The following is a 17060-nucleotide window of genomic DNA, read 5'->3' on the forward strand; positions in this document are numbered from 1 at the left end:
ATCGAATTTGCACTAATCTGGATTGAAGTAATGATTTCGTGCTCTCCTATTATATATAGAGCGTGTAACGTCAACCAATAGCGAAGCATTTTCAAACTCAATTTGGTGGAAACCCAGTAGAACCGTAGTAAAGCCGAAAACGTTATTACTATGACCTTTAACCTTGCAGTAACTGCAGATCCCGTCCTTGTCAGTCTTTGTTTGGTCCTTCTTAGAAGGTGAAGATATTTTTGTTCTTCTCCTTTTTCTTCGGGAGAGAAATAGAATAGAAAACTTCAAAGGGGTTTTCCTAGAAAAATCTCCGAAAGAGCTTGTAATCTCGAACATTCTATCCAGGAAATCATTGATGGTGGCTGCATTCAATGCGGTAGCCGTTGCTCAAAGAGACGCACTATTTATGTCGTTTTTTTGATTAATTGCACTCTTTCTCATTCTGATAGTTTAGGATGTGCAATAGTTTCAGCTTATGCATAACGATAGTATGCCAGCATTCCTGGAACGATTCCTTACTGAACTTCCACTTTCTCGCTTCCATCTTCTGCATAGCGAAGTGAAACATTTTAAACGCTTGAAACGTTTTAAAATAGCTTTCTTGAAGGATAATCAAGAATAATTTGAAGATCTTTCCTCCATGTAACCAATCCTTTGCGTGCTTGAGCAATTTACTTGAAGCTACGAGCAAAGTATTACATCGTAATGCTCCATGAGTATTGGCGATCAGCTCAATTCGGTATATTCACGATTCGATCTTCTTCTTCGGATCTATTGAACGAGGGAATTTGTGAGGCTAACACAGTAATAGCCTATGCCATAGGAACTGCTGCTAATGTTGGCGTACTTTGAATGTTGTCAATTCCTCCGTCAATAGTGGAAAACATGCAGGCAGCGATATATGATTCTGTATTGGTTGTTGAGACGTTTGCCCTGGACGGCTTGGAGGGACGTTGGCATCCAAATTCGTCGATTTCTTTGGTCTTCTGTAGACCGCATAAATAAAGACTGTTGACGCGTGAGAATAGTTGCACTGACATTTCTCACGGTATGTGAGTAAGGCCTTGAATGTCTTGATCGCTGACAGACATTGATTCTGATGCTGCCGACTGTTATTTGGAAAACCGATGGGGAAAACACTCTCTTCCATGAGCCCGTAATGAGTCAAGACACTCAGTTAAGACACTCCTCACGGGAATTTGTTACCGACAGATTTAGACTGATAAGTGTATTCTTTAATTGTTCGTACGTCATATGGTTGCTTTTCCAGAGTTCTTTCACTAAACTGTATATTTCATTATTGATATATATTTTAAAATATACAATATTAATTATTAGAATAATAGTTAAGGTATGTATCTGTTTGTTTTTACGCACTCTTTTTATTACATTATGCAAATTCGTGCGCATTGCATTCTCACAATTGGATCTAACTTCTGAGATAACTCTCAGAATCTGATTAGGCTAGGAAATTTTTTGAAATACATCAATGAATACCACTGATCGGATTGGATTAGAAATCCGACGATTCAGCGTAAACACCCGAAGATGAGGAAATCAATAACCAAATAATCAATTAAATTTCCACTGCAGTCATCACTAACAAAACCATCGCAGAAGAAACTGCAAAAGATGAGGAACTCTTAAAACTAAAACTATCTACTTCGTTACATCCAGAAATCTTGAAGGAGCTATATTATACTCATCTTGGTACGTCTAAAATGAAAAATTTGATGAAAAAGCTAGATGATATTGTTACTGATGTAACATCGATAAAGACATTGAAAATGTGGTGCACTCAGAATGTGCAAAGAGTCAAAGTACTCCCCAAAAGTCGCACTTCATCATTGGGAAGATGTGGAAGTCAATTTCCAACGAATTTACATAGATTATGCAGGGCCGTTCCAAAGATATCAATTTTTCATCCTCGTAGATGCGAAACCTAAATGGTCGGAGATTAGAATGACAAAAGGAGATGCATCCGCCTTTTTGCAACCGTTTTGAAGAACATTTTCAGTTCACATGGAACACTCGAAGTTCTAGTATCCGATAACGCAACAAAATTCAAAAGTAAAGAATTTACTCAGTTTTGTCAAAGAAATAGCATTTTTCAAAAAAATCGCTCGGGATATCCAGCTACTAATGATCTTGCAGAAAGATACGTTCAGATTCTCAAGAAGAAGTTAAGAGCAATGAAATATAAACTAGGTACAATAACTTCAAAGATAGAAAATATTTTGTATATCGTTTCCGAGACACACCGCTATATTGTGGAAAAGCCCATCAGAACTCTAAATAGACAAATTCGAACCAGTCTGGATTTGCTGCATCCTCTGTGCACAAGCCTAAATACCAGATTTTATACAAAGCAATTAAGCAGGAAACAGAGTACAGTCTCGAGCACGGTGGAACTTAACGATGAATATTTAGAATAATTACAAAGAAATTGGATCAGCTGCACTTCAAGATACAATTGGACGAAGAATATAAAAGACATATTAAAAGACATATTAATCAATTATGCCCGAGTAAGATCTTCAAAGAAAAATCTAAAAGGAAATCAGTCCAGTAACTAGAAATTGATATCTAGTATCAGATATTCTAGAGCACCAACTAAGGTTACAAGCACACCCCAAACAGGCATGGAAAGGTCGTACTCTGCAAAATATTCAAGTTGAAGAGAATATTTCAGGAGGAAATCAGAAGATTCGCAGATCTGAAAAGCCCCGTAGATCCCTGAGAATATTTAAATGATTTTGTTCCTAAATGAGAAGACTATTTATCTTATTATATTCTTTTTTTTTCTTCTCACTTATATGATTACTGAGCTCTGATGATTAGTTATCTTCTTCGTTATAAAAATAATTATATTCTATTACCAAATAATTATCACATAATCTATATATCAATAAGCAAATGGGAGATTGTTATATCGTTCGTTCATTGGTTAAAAAAATTGATTTACCTCACATGTTAATTATTTTCGAAGTAGCGATATGTTGAGTTTTAGTTTTGAATTTGCTCTCTATGTATGTATGTTTTGAGAGATTCTGACGAAATGTAATGCAAGAATATATTTTATATTAAGGAACATATTAATCGTTTCTTTTTATTTAATTCTATCTTCACAAATGTAAGTTATAACACATCACTTCTCTTTGTTTAATCGTTTCTTCGATTTTTATTCGCGGAATAGTAATACTAAATTTTAATGGATCCTCGTCACTAGTATAAATGAAAATCAAGGACCTTTGCGAAACATCTATGGAAATCGCCGCAACGGACGTAATCGTAAGATTGAGATTGAAATTGAGAGAGAGGGGGAGGGGGAGCAAGCGAAAGAGAGAGAGAAGAATCGTTATTTATTAAACGCTCTAGGACAATGTCCCCTCGAACGTAAGAATACATATATAAGAATACATATAAAAATTTACAAAAATTTGACACATACATTTGTTAAAATGAACAATCTATAACAAAAGAAAAAAATAAAAAAAGAAGAAAAGAAAATTGTAATATACCTATATGAAAATCACAAGAATAAGATAATAAAATAAAAAATAAAAATAAAGATAAAAATCACGCAAGCATATACAGAATAAGATTAGAATAAGATCATGTTATTACAGAGCACAATGTAAGAAATAATTGGTGATTCCACTCGCCCATTTTTGCTTTGAAAAGCTGTGACGAAATTGAGGCAGTTCAGATATGTAATACTAGACGGTATAATGGTCTGACATCTAATCTCTCATACTCTATTACACCGATTTCGTTCGCGATCGCTGGAAAGGAAGCCATGTGGATTCTGTCCTTTAAAAATCTGTTATTTTCATTCAATTTTGGAGGAGAGCTCTTTGTGATCACGAAGATTGTCTCGAAGCTTAGTGAATCCTTTCCTTAGAAAAACTGATTATATTATTTATAATTTTTGCTACTTAAGACTATTAAACTAGTTATAAGTTATTGTATAAAGTAATTTTGTCTATATCATTTTCTCGCTTTTATTAGACTTTGTTTTAATTGATTAATTTATTCTTATTGATATTAAATCTAAAAGATTGAAGAATTGAAGAATTGTATTAGAAATGAACTAAGAAATTGCGCATCTATCGCATTGTTTTTTTTTTTTTGTATAAGATCTGTGTCAGACAATTAATTACACTGTGGTTCGAGTGTTGTATCATCTCAACATTTTTGGAAAGGACAGGTTGAAGATACTTTTTTATCGTCATTTAATGATACACGGCAAAAAAAAAACATTTTTGGAAAGTGTGGCTGGCTTTAAACGAGTATTAGTATTCGCTTTTGTATATTCTGCTTTGAAATATGATCTGTTCGCATTGATCTCTAAAGGCTTATTTCGAGAAGTAACGATGAACAAAGAATAAAAATAATTTATAACATGCACAGTAATTTTAAAACGATAAAAATTTCGTAATATTAAGTTTTTTATTTTTAGATAGCATGTCGTTTAATTGTCTAATTTCTAATTGCATTCGAACACGTAAGAAATCATTTTTTTTGAATTCCAAGTAACATGGAACGTGAAAAATGGATTACATTAATCCAAAATGCATATCCGAATATAAAAATACCTAAAATTTTCCTCATTTATGAGGATCATTTTAACAAGGACATTTTAAGAAAAAATGTAATCAAGGATTCAGATGGAAAAATTATATTTGAAGTAATAAATTTTTTTATTATGTCATATAAATCAAGTTTTTACTTCTACATATGTATATTTATCATAATTTTTCATCATTCTTCAGCGAGAATTATTAAAAACAAAATTAAAAGATGGGACTAATCATTGCTTTACATTCACAAAAATTGGTAGAAGATATTAGATCAAATGAGGATAGTAATAACTGACTAATGAATCGAGACTATGAAGAAAAGATTGGTAGGAAGTACCAGATCAAATCACGATAGTAGTGACATAAATAACTTTAATAACTTTAATAACTTTAATAATGCATCGAGATAATAAAGAAAACTTGGTAGAAAATAGCAAATCAAATCATAATAGTAGTGATGTAACTTTAATAATAGATCGAGATGATGAAGAAAATTTGGTAGAAGAAAATATAATTTTATCAAGTAACATATCTATTTCGTCTCCTGTATCTTCGTTATTTGAGTTACAATCAACTTCGTCTATGTATTGTGAAGAGCAAAGTTAAAATTTATTATTTTACTATGCAATAATTATATTACGATTGCTTATTATTGCAAGTTATGTTTTTAGGACTTTTAATTAAGAAATGATATATATTTTCCATATTTTTCAAGATATATTATACAATAAAATTCAAGTTAACTTGCCAGGCATAACATGGGATGGCATTGCAATTTTGAATTACGTCCACAAATATTATTCATTCAATTAATTCAAGCAAGTATGTTCAAGAAAAAAAATTATTATTAAAATTATTATAAAACAAGTAATAAAGAATAATCATAACAAAATGCTTCTATGCTTTAAAAACTAGATTTTACTGTGTTTAATAACTAGGTCTTTTACTAGGTTACAATTTATGAAGACTTACAATATGACATATTGTTTCTAAACAAGAAAATCCGGGCCAATATATATTAGAAAACTTAGATGACTAATTTATTGTTAGAATATACATACACAATTTTATTTTATGCCAAGGAGATCCAGTGATTAATCATTTTAAAGATATTTATCTAGTATGTGCCATACAAGACAATGTTACCAATATATAGCGACATAAAAAATGTCCCGTACAGACTTCTGGAGAAAAAGTATGCAAGTTTTGTATATCTTTATAGGCAGTATCGCTGCGCGTAGCTTAGCGCCGAGCACTACCAGTGTCTCCAGATAAATATTTACAATAAAACGCTGATCGTAATAAGCATCATACCTCCAAAAAGATAATGTTTATATCTTCCAATCGTAAAAAAGTAATAGCATTAAGGACGAGCGAGTCAAAGTTCAAGCAGTACAAAGATTGAAATTAAAACAGAAATACCAGGTGTATAAGCTTAAATCCGCTGTTTGCTCATAGGTGGCATTAGTGAGCGTACAAAGCTACCCTGGGCACACAACACACTTTTTTTCATGTGTTTGACATCTGTCAACATTAACCAGTGCACATCATCAGCAATTTCATACAACAACATACATTTTTTCTTTCGTAATCATGTCTAGTTTTTTGCTAAAAAAAAAAAAGCATATGCGGGAAGCTTTGCTCTTCTGTTTCAATTTGAAGAAATCAGTTGCCGAATCGAATACCTTGTGAAGGCCTATGGCGATAATGCTTTATCGGAAACAACGTGCAGAGATTGGTTTCACCGGTTCAATGACGACAATTTTGACCTGAGTGACAAGAAGCATGAAAATCGGCCCAGGAAAGTTGAGGACTGTCAATTGCAGGCTCTTTTGGATACCCAATCGCAAAAAATGCTTGCCGACCAATTGGGTGTTTCTCAAGCAGCCATTTCCATGCGACTACATGCCATGGGGAAGGTTCAAAAGATCGGAAAATGGGTGTTGCATGAACTGAACGATAGGCAGATGGAGTGACGCCAAAACATATGCCAAATTCTGCTTGCCAGACAAAAAAGAAAGTTCCTGCATCGGATTGTGACAGGCGATGAAAAGTGGATCTATTTTCAGAAATCTAAACGCAAGAAATCTTGGGTTGATTCCACCCAACCATCAACATCTTCCTCAAGACCAAATGGCTTCGGACGAAAAACGATGCTGCGTTTGATGAGATCAGGAGGGTATCATCTACTACGAGCTGTTAAAACCTGGTGAAACTGTTAATGTTCACCGCTACCATCAACAACTGATTGCACCGTGCAAAAAAAGGCTGCATTATCGGAAAAGACATGACAAGCTGATTTTCCTCCACGACAACGCACCATCGCACATGTCAACAATGGTCCCAAACTACTTGGAGACACTCAACTGGGAAGTGTTACCCCATCCTGCTTACTCACCAGACTGGCACCTTCTGACTATCACCTGTTTTCGTCGATGGGCCACGCGCTCGCTGAGCGGCACTTCGATTCTTACGAAGACATCCGAAAATGGCTTAATGAATGGTTGCCTCGAAAGATGAGGAATTTTTTTGGGGTGGTATACACAAATTGCCCGAAAGAAAAATGTATAATTAGCGAGGGCAAGTACTTTGAATAAATTTGTTTTTGCTTCCTAGGAAAAAAAAATGTTTTTCTGACTAAAAAACAGCGAATTTAAGCTTATACACCTAGGCTTATACAATAGACTAATGAGAGTCAGCAACAGTAAACAGCGCAATTATTTAGTGAACAATAATCAGAATTGGATTGATGTTTTCTTTATTTTGAACGTTTCGATTCTCTTTGGAAAGAGTCGAAACAAGAATGATACAAGTATAATTAGCTCACATGTCCATAATGCCTAAGTCACTCGCAAATTATTAAAGATGCAGCGTTGTTAATCTAACATTTTTTAAAAAACAAATCTTATTAAAGTGATATATGCATAAACAATTCAAATGACTTATCATCATGGAATATTGCACTGAAGCTTTGTCGAATATATTAGAACTTAAAAAGTAGAAATATTAAAATCAACTATAAAGATCATACATTTTTAGAACACATGTCCGTGTACGACGACGTGTCACTCAGATAAATGAATTATTTTCGAAGTAAGAGGTAACACAATAAATATTAAGATAAATTTGCAATTATCAAAAATAAAATACATGTATACAGTTGTTAAGTCAAACTTATAAGAACCTCAATAAAATATTGTATAAGAATTAAAAAGTATCAAAATTATGAAAATTATAAAATAAAGAATTACATATTGGGAGTACAAATTAGTCGGTCCGTTTCCCTAAAGATAGCTCCAGCTGTTGTGAATGGTTCATAGTGACAACTGATTTTGGCAGTTTCAGAGAGGTTAAACATCTGCTAATAATATTCAGTTTATATCGCTTTGAGTTTCATACAAAAACCTTGATTTTTACTGTGAAATATTGAATTTTGTGTTAACCAAGCAGCATTTGTAGGAGGTTTTGATTTTCTGCTTTAATTGGAAGAAAAGTGCGGCTGAAGCCCATCGAATGCTTGTCGAAGTTTATGGTAACACTGCTCCAACTGATAAATCATGTAGAGAATGATTTCACGACGTTTTAAGGCTGGAGATTTCAGCGTTGAAGACAAGCTCCGGACAGCCAAAAAAATTCAAAGACAAAGAATTAGAGGCATTACTCGAAGAAGATCAGAGTCAAACGCAAGAGGAGAATCATTGGGGGTAACTCAACAAGCCATTTCTGTAGATTGAGAACCATGGGAATAATTCAAAAACAAGGAAATTAAGTGCCTTTTGGACTGAAACCGAGAGAAAGGTGATTTTTCACTTGCGAACAACTGATTCAAAGACAACAGAGAAAATGTTTTTTGCATCGGATTGTGACTGGAGAAGTGGATACTCTACGACAACCCCAAGAAGAAAAAATACTACGCTAAGCCCGGTCAATCGTTGCCATCGACCTCATCAGCACCACGGCCGAACATTCATGATTCGAAGATCATGCTCTGTATTTGGTGGGACCAAAGATCTTGTTTACTATGAGTTGCTGAAACTTGGTGATTCCATTACGGGCGATCGGTATCGGCTACAATTAATTTGTTTGAGCCGTGCATTGCGAGAAAAACGGCCGGAACGAGCAAAGACATGATAAAGTTATTCTTCTTCATGACAACGCTCGGTCTCATGTCACTAAAAAAAAGTCATAAAGTCATAAAAAAATAATTGGAAACGCTCAAATGGGATGTTTTACCGCACCCGCCGTATTCTCCAGACATTGCTCCTTCTGATTACTGATTGTCCCGAAGGATGCAGCAAGTCACTGGTTCACTTCTTTCGCAGAAATCGAAAATTGGTTCCAAAATTGGATCACCTCCAAAGACGATTTTTTCGAGATGAAATTCGAAAATTGCCTGAGAGATGGGAAAAAGTAGTAGGCAGCGATGGACAATACTTTAATTGATCTGTTCATTTATTTTGTTTTGAAATAAATGCACAAAAAAACGGACCGAACTAATTTGTACTCCCAATAAATAAAATGAAAAGAAAAGGAAAAAATTCAATATAAAACATATTTCGTTAAAATTATTACATTTTCGTCAACTAATAAAACTTTTGTCAAATGAAATTAATAAACTATAAATCTAAAAAGGTTACTACATAAGTCAGGAGAAATTTTCAAGCATCGCTGTATACAGTCCTTCTATATCTGAATGTAAATTAAGGCCATTCTTATATATGTATATGAGTGCCATTTTCGAAATCTTTTGTTCAAAAATTTTTCCTTGTCTAAAATTTGAACGTTCTCCCAATCGAAATCATGTAAAAATTCATACGATGGTCAGTAATTACAAAGTGAGTGTCAGTGTTCCAATATGTCTACGATGTTCAGATATTCTGTTGGAAAGTTTCCTGTTTGTCCAACATAAGATGCAATTTTTACAACAAATCTTATAGACCACATTTTTATTATCAAATTTGGAAGAGCGTCCTTTTGTATTTTTATGAATCTATTTGTTATCGTTGAAAAACGTTAATTTTATGTTGATGTCTTTACAAATCGATGAAAATTTCTCTGATGTAGAATCAATATATGGTAACAAAAACCAAGATACACGATCACTAATCTGTTATTGATCAATAGATGCTCGGCAATTTCTAAATTACTAAGTGTCAGTGTGTTAATCTATAGTAAAATAATAAGTCAATATAAAATTAAAGATGTATACATAATTAAATATGTATACATAATTAAATATTGTATAAAAAAATATTAAAAATGAGACACATGTAAACATATATGTTATCATCACGATAAACACTGACTGACGAATAATAGAATAATATTGATATTGTAATGTCAAATTTTGTTTATTAATGATATGTAAACTTTATGTAGACCGGTATTTATTTGTAGGTTTAGACTGTTTTTGTTAATGTTTAACATTTCAGAGATTAAATGTTTATTATAACAAGGTTCTTCTAAAATTTTAATATTCCCAATCAAAGTTATGTTCTGCAACCTATGCTCAGTTATCACTGATCGCCGTATTCTACCGGATGATTTTTTATTAATTCTTGATTTTTTATTAATTCTTCAATTTCTTATCAGTCTGTCCTACATATGTTACATCACACTCAACACAATCGATCTTATAAACATTATATTTTGAAAAATGATGTCAATAGTCTTTATGTACTTTAATGTAATTTTCTTAATTTGTTCGTACTATAGAAAGAAACTTTAATGTCATCTCTATTAAAATTTTTTAATTTATCCGTAATAATGGAATAAAAGGAACTGTGAGTCACGATGGGGACTGATGATTCGTCCTTCATCTTTAAGTCATTATGCGATAATATCCTTCTTAGAATGCATTTGAATTTGTTGTTTCAAAAAAATTAATTTAAGAAGGTAATCATTAATAATATTTCGATTATTATTGTTAAATTTTTAGTATGATGTTCTGAATTTGAAAGTAGAAAAACTTTATCTACTAAACTAATGATTACTCCTTTTTTTGTGAGGAGATAATTTGAAAAAAAATTTAGAAATCTCCTCGAAAAAGTCGGTTTGTTGTACCAATCGAAATTTAATTGGTTATCAATAATCGTGATTGAAACATCTAAAAAGTTTAGTGAGTCATAATCTATTTTTCTAACGTAAATTGAAAACTAATATAAAAAGAATTAAAGCACTCCAAAAACTGATTTATTTTTAAAGAAGGAAACAGCAGCACACAATCAACATATCGATAATAAAATAGTATATGATCATTAAATAACATCAAGGCAGCTTTCTATTTTTGGAATATCTCGGCAATAACTATGTAGATAGCGGAGAGCCCATTCGGGTGTGCCGAAGTTTTGTTTATAAATAGCATTATTAAATAAAAAATACGTAGAGTCTAATATAAACTTAATTGCAGTCAGAAACTCTGTCACCGATATAGAATATTTTTTTGTAATAAAATTCCAGTTTTCGTTTACGCAATCTATGGTTATTTCTATTGGAATGTTCGTAAACAATATCCAAACAAAACGATATCCAATGAAATTAGTTGATATTTAAATTTGATAATTAAATCTTTTAAACAAGTTGAAAACTGTTTTTTATATAACTTTCAGCTTTAGGAATTGCTTCAAATATTATGTGGTGTAAAAAAGAGGCTAATTCATACAGTGGACTACCAATCGATAATATAATGATTCTGTACGAGCAATCCGATTTGTGTATCTTCGGCAGTGCACAGACTCTCGGTAACGAACCTGTCACTGCATGACAATTGTCTGTATTGATAGTTAATATAATTGTATTTCTTCCGTCTTGAAATTCTAAAAATTTTTATAAGCTTATTGATAGGCTTTTTTGATTATTTCATACTTTTTTCATCTTACGTATTTCATACGTTTATTTTAGCATTTCGTTAACTTTTTTAACATAAGTATCTTTATCAAGAATGACTGTGATGTTACCATTATCGGCATGCATAAGAATATACTGAGATGTGAGTCTAGAAACTCTTTTGTTTCTATTTCTAATTAATTTAATAATTTTTTGTCCATAGATGATGTAACAATAGGAGAGTTCACTATGTTGTTTAGAATCGGGATCAAGTGGTTTGTGACATATATTTTTTTGTCTATCGGGAATCTTCGGTTGCTATGCTCAATGCTTTTAATGCAATCAAATAAAATATTTTTCTTATTTTTATTCAGTAATGAGAAGTTTTCTCCTAGTTGTAACAAGCACTGAATGTTGTTCGGAATATTCACTCATGATAGATTCACAAATCACTTGTCTCTGAAAAAATGGAAGGGAAAATTTCAGATATAGAAAAGGAATTAAGACGTATAATGGTTGTGGAAGGAATGGTTTATTTATAACTTGTTTTTTACAAGATGAAATAAGAAGTTGAGGATTAAGAGACTGGGAACTGTTGCATAGTTGTGATTATCTATGTTCTGAAAATTCATTGTTACCATCATGCACTAAAGAGAAAAAATTTTTGTTTAATATTATATATGTCGATTATTAGTAACATCACAAATATATTCAATTGATTTGATATTAATGAAATGAAATGTTGAACATTAAAAAATAAAAAAACAGTCTAAACCTACAAACAGATACCGATGATCTACATAAAACTTACATACCATTAATAAACAAAATCTAACATTGCAATACCAAGATTATTCTATTATTCGTTAGTCAATGTTCGTCTGTCGTGATGGTAACATATATGTTTGCCAAGTGTTTCATTTTTAATATCTTTTTATACAATATTTATTATCTATATACATCTTTAATTTTATATTGTGACTTATTATTTTACTATAGACTAACACACTGACGCTTAGTAATTTAGAAATTGCCAAGCATCTTCTCAACATGCGAAATTTTATTTTATGGCTAGGTAAGTTGTTTTGACTAGAGTGACGATTTTATTCGAATTTTTTTATTCTCTTAATTTATTTCTAACTTGACTTGTTACTAGAACACCGGAAAATTTCAAGGCAGTGTCACTTAGTGCCACAGCGTACCTTAGTGCCGAAACACCAGTGTCTCCAGAACAACCGGTTGTTCAGCCGTTTGCGAGTCATTTCCATTTCTCAGCAAAGCATTTCACTGGTCATCATCACTATGTGTATAATTTTGTTTATCTATTTGACTGCTCTCATCCAATGTAACATCTCCTGTATGCATATCTGAAGAAGGCTCAATCGCGAGACCGAAACATGTTATATTTTTAATCAATTATAGAATGTTATATTATACATAGTTTTTGATTTTTCATGTTTTAAAATATTTTTTTATATTTAACTCTTATGTGCCCTTTATTCTCTCGTTATTGTTGATTAAATAATTACGAAAACTGAATTGGTTCACAATTTTTTTTAGTTATTTCGAAATAAATTGCATTCACTTAGTGATCTTGCTAAGAATGGCCTTCTTGTACTTGATGAAATACAGGTACGGAAAAGTGTTGTTGTTAACGCGAAAATTTTAATATTTTATGGGTTGATCAGCGAAAATCATCCCATAGGTGTAAAGAAAAAATATGGCTGATTATGCCCTTGTTTTTTTTTCTCTTGCTCATAATGTTTAACAACCAATTACTATTTTTGATTATGTAGGAGCTACTAAAGGATGAGTGTTAACTCAGTTAATGTTACAAGCGATAATATTCCTGAAAAAAGTAGTGCTCGTGTTCATGGCATTATTTGCGATAGTGCCACTACAAATAAAAAGATGTGGGACAAATTTGGCATTTCTGGAAATTTAAAATACCAACTATTTTTTTAAGAATCCTGTCGATTTGAACAGAAATATACATATAATTTCAAATACACCTGATTTAATTAAATGTATAAGAAATAGATTGAAATAGGTTACGTGTAAGGTATAATAATATGTATATATGCAGATATGATATTTTACTTTTATTGAAGAAATATATTAATTTTTGTTTATTTCTTTTTTTAATTAGATAATTTTTGAGGCACAGGCGATTTTAATAATTGCAAATAACGAATGTATTATATTCAGATGATTCTTCTTGTAATTATCAACAAACAGAAAGAAGATAAATAGAAAATAACATCAATTTTTTAATAGAAAAAAAGTAAAATATAAGTATAATAAATATAATAGAAAATCATATTTTTTAGCTAATTTCTTAATTATAATAAGTCGTAAATTGTATATAACTAATTTTTATCTATGGAAGCATTTATTGAATGTAATGAAGAAAACAAAAAAAGAAATAGATCAATATGCAATTTTTATTATTCCTCTTGCATTTTTCTTTATGCTTGACGTTTCACTTGTATTTTAACTTAAATATTAACATATTTATGTATAATACAAATTCTCCTCGAAGATTAAACTTTCTTCTTAAAGCTAATTGGAAAGTATTTAAGGCCGTCTTTATTCTGAATTCATTGAACAGATATGTCAATATTATTATAAACTTTCTATATCATATTATGATCAGTAATAATTCCTATATAATTGTTTCAATTCAAGGGCAAATTTATAAACTTATTACAAACTATTATACCAGGAAAATTCTAAAGACCAAGAAAAATTTCGTACTGTTCCTAAACTGACTATTAATCATATTCAATCAAGTAACACTATGAAAATGAGAGTGTCTTTAGCAACTCAGGTATATTATTTTTAATGCCTTTTTTAAAATTATTTCATGACTGTATGAATTTTATTTGCATGGAAAAATAGGTATTTAGCAAAAGTGTTGCGAATGGCTTGAAATTTTACTGAGAGATAAATGCTTTGCAGCAATGTGAAGGAACAATCGAATTTACATTGCAGATAAACATGTTCGATGCTTTAAATCGACGATTTCCAAAGGAAGGAGTTTAGTAACGATTTTGAAGTACATTTATTATTTCTATCTAATATTAATTTTAAATGGCTAATATAAATCAATACAAAATGTTTATGATATTACATTATAGGTTCTTCACCAATCTCTTATAAAGTTAAACGAATGGGAAAATAACAAGAGAACAGTTCAATGGAACAATAACAAGAGAACAATTTTTAATTACAGAAAGTACAGAGGGTTTGCGAATTATATTAATGTCTACCATATCATTAATAAAAGATTTAATTGAAAAGTTTAGTTTCAAATATATTCTAACAAGAAAAATTATACAAGATTGTTTAGAGGTACAAAAATCTGTTAAGACATATGTTATTTTATAATTAAAATACTTTTTGTAAATTTCATAATCTTAGTTATATTATTTTCATTTTTGCAATAATTTTTTGGAACTTTACGACAAACTGATTGTCAAAATGATCATCCCATATTCCCAACATTGATATAGTTATATCGATTAATTATATTAGAACTCTCGAATTTTAAACAATACAAAAAGATAAATATAATAGGCTAATGAGAGTCAACGATAAACAGCGCAATTATTTAGTGAACAATCAATATTCAGATATTGGATTGATGTCTTCTTTATTTTGTTTTCATGACATGATCAATAATCTAAAATATAATAATAATCTAATCAATAGTCTAAAATATTGATTTAATAAAAATTTTTTTAGTAATAATGTCCCAAATGACGATACGGTTAGTGATCATGTATTTTGGTTTTTGTTACCATATATTGATTCTACATCAGAGAAATTTTCGTCAATTTGTAAAGACACCAACATAAAATTAGCATTTTTCAGCGATAACAAATTAAATAGATTCATAAAAGGTGCTCTTCCAAAATTTGATAATAAAAATGTAGTCTATAAGATTTGTTGTAAAGATTGCGATGTATCGTATGTGAGACAAACATGCAGGAAATTTTCCAGCAGATCTGAACATCGTAGACATATAAATTGAAACACTCACTCTGTAATTACTGAACATCGTATTGAATTTTCACATGACTTCAATTGGGAGAACGTCCAAATTTTAGACAAGGAGAAATTTTTGAACAAAAGATTGATTTCAGAAATCGGCACTCATACACATGCAAAGGAATGCTTTTTACGTTCAGATATAGAACGTTTGCAACATACCTATGCAGCGATGCTTGAAAATTTCTCCTGATTGATGTTAGAAACCTTAAATTTATAGTTTATTAATTTATTTCAACAAAATTTATTGGTTGACGAAAATGTAACAATTTTAACGAGTTTTATATTGAATTTTTTCTTTTTTGTCTTTTTATTTATGTAATTCTTTATTTTACAATTTTAATAATTTTTAATTCTTATACAATATTTTATTGCGCTTCTTATCGGTTTGACTTAATAACTATATATTAACTATATATATATTAATGTATATATTAACTATATACATATGTTTTGTTCTTCATATTTGCAAATTCTTAATGTTTATTGTGTGACCTCTTACTTTGAGAATAGTTCACATCTGAGTGACACGTCGTACACGGATATGTGTTCTAAAAATGTCTGATCTTTATATTTGATTTTAACATTTCTATTATTTAAATTTTAATATGTTCAACAAAGTTTCATTGCAATGCTTCATTTTTGTGATGGTAAGTCATTTGAATGCATATATATTTAATAATAATAAGAATTATTAAAAAAAAAATGTCAGATTAACAATACTGCATCTTTATCAATTTGCGAGTGAATAGGCATTATGGACATGTGAGCTAATTATACTTGTATTATTCTTACTAAGGAAGACTCCAAAGAGAGTCGAAACTTTCAAAATAAAGAAGAAATCAATCCAATATTTGAGTATTGTTCACTAAATAATTGCGCCTAAATAATTTATCGTTGCTGACTCTTATTAGTATATCTACTATATCTTTTTGTATTGTTATATTAATTGCGAATATACAAAATTGTGAAACTTCCAAAATTTGGCAATTGTAGTATTGATAATAAAAATATCGATATCATGAGACCATTCATTACAAGAGAATTTCACACTAGTTTCAATTCCAAAGATGAATCTTATAAGAAAAGACATTTACATTTGTTAAAAAATAAATTAGATGAGTTCATTGAAACATCTGAATGGGAATGTGACGATATCATAGAAGAAAATTATGAAATGCCAGAATGGATTGTATTATTTATTATGTAAGGTTATAACAAAGAAAATATTAAAACAAATAAATTATGCCGAGTATCACTTACACAACATACAAGTTCAATAGCAGATGCATAGTTAGTCAATCTAAAATCATTTACAAGATTAAAACATCCTAATACAATATTATATATGTTATTTTATAATGTTGAAACTTTTTTCAGAAAAAATCTAAATTACATTGATGTATACGAACTAACTGTTAATGATATATTAAACTACAATTTTACATTTCCTTGTGAAAATCATAAATTAGATAGTACTGAGTCATTGTATTTATTATTATATCACAATGCGAATGCATCAAGCAAATCAATAATGATTTAATGAAAACAAGTTGTGAAAAAAAGAAACAAGCTCGTATATATATATCGTATATATATATATATATA

The 17060-nt window shown here is 30.5% G+C and overlaps 1 protein-coding gene across 7 annotated transcripts in view; it reads right to left on the bottom strand.

The window, feature by feature from the left end:
* LOC108686812 (afadin) overlaps positions 1-17060 on the bottom strand; it is a 172404-nt gene that overhangs the window by 16592 nt on the left and 138752 nt on the right. The window lies entirely within an intron of this gene.

The sequence above is a fragment of the Atta colombica genome, unplaced genomic scaffold (assembly GCF_001594045.1).
Source record: "Atta colombica isolate Treedump-2 unplaced genomic scaffold, Acol1.0 scaffold19, whole genome shotgun sequence".
Lineage (NCBI taxonomy): Eukaryota > Metazoa > Arthropoda > Insecta > Hymenoptera > Formicidae > Atta > Atta colombica.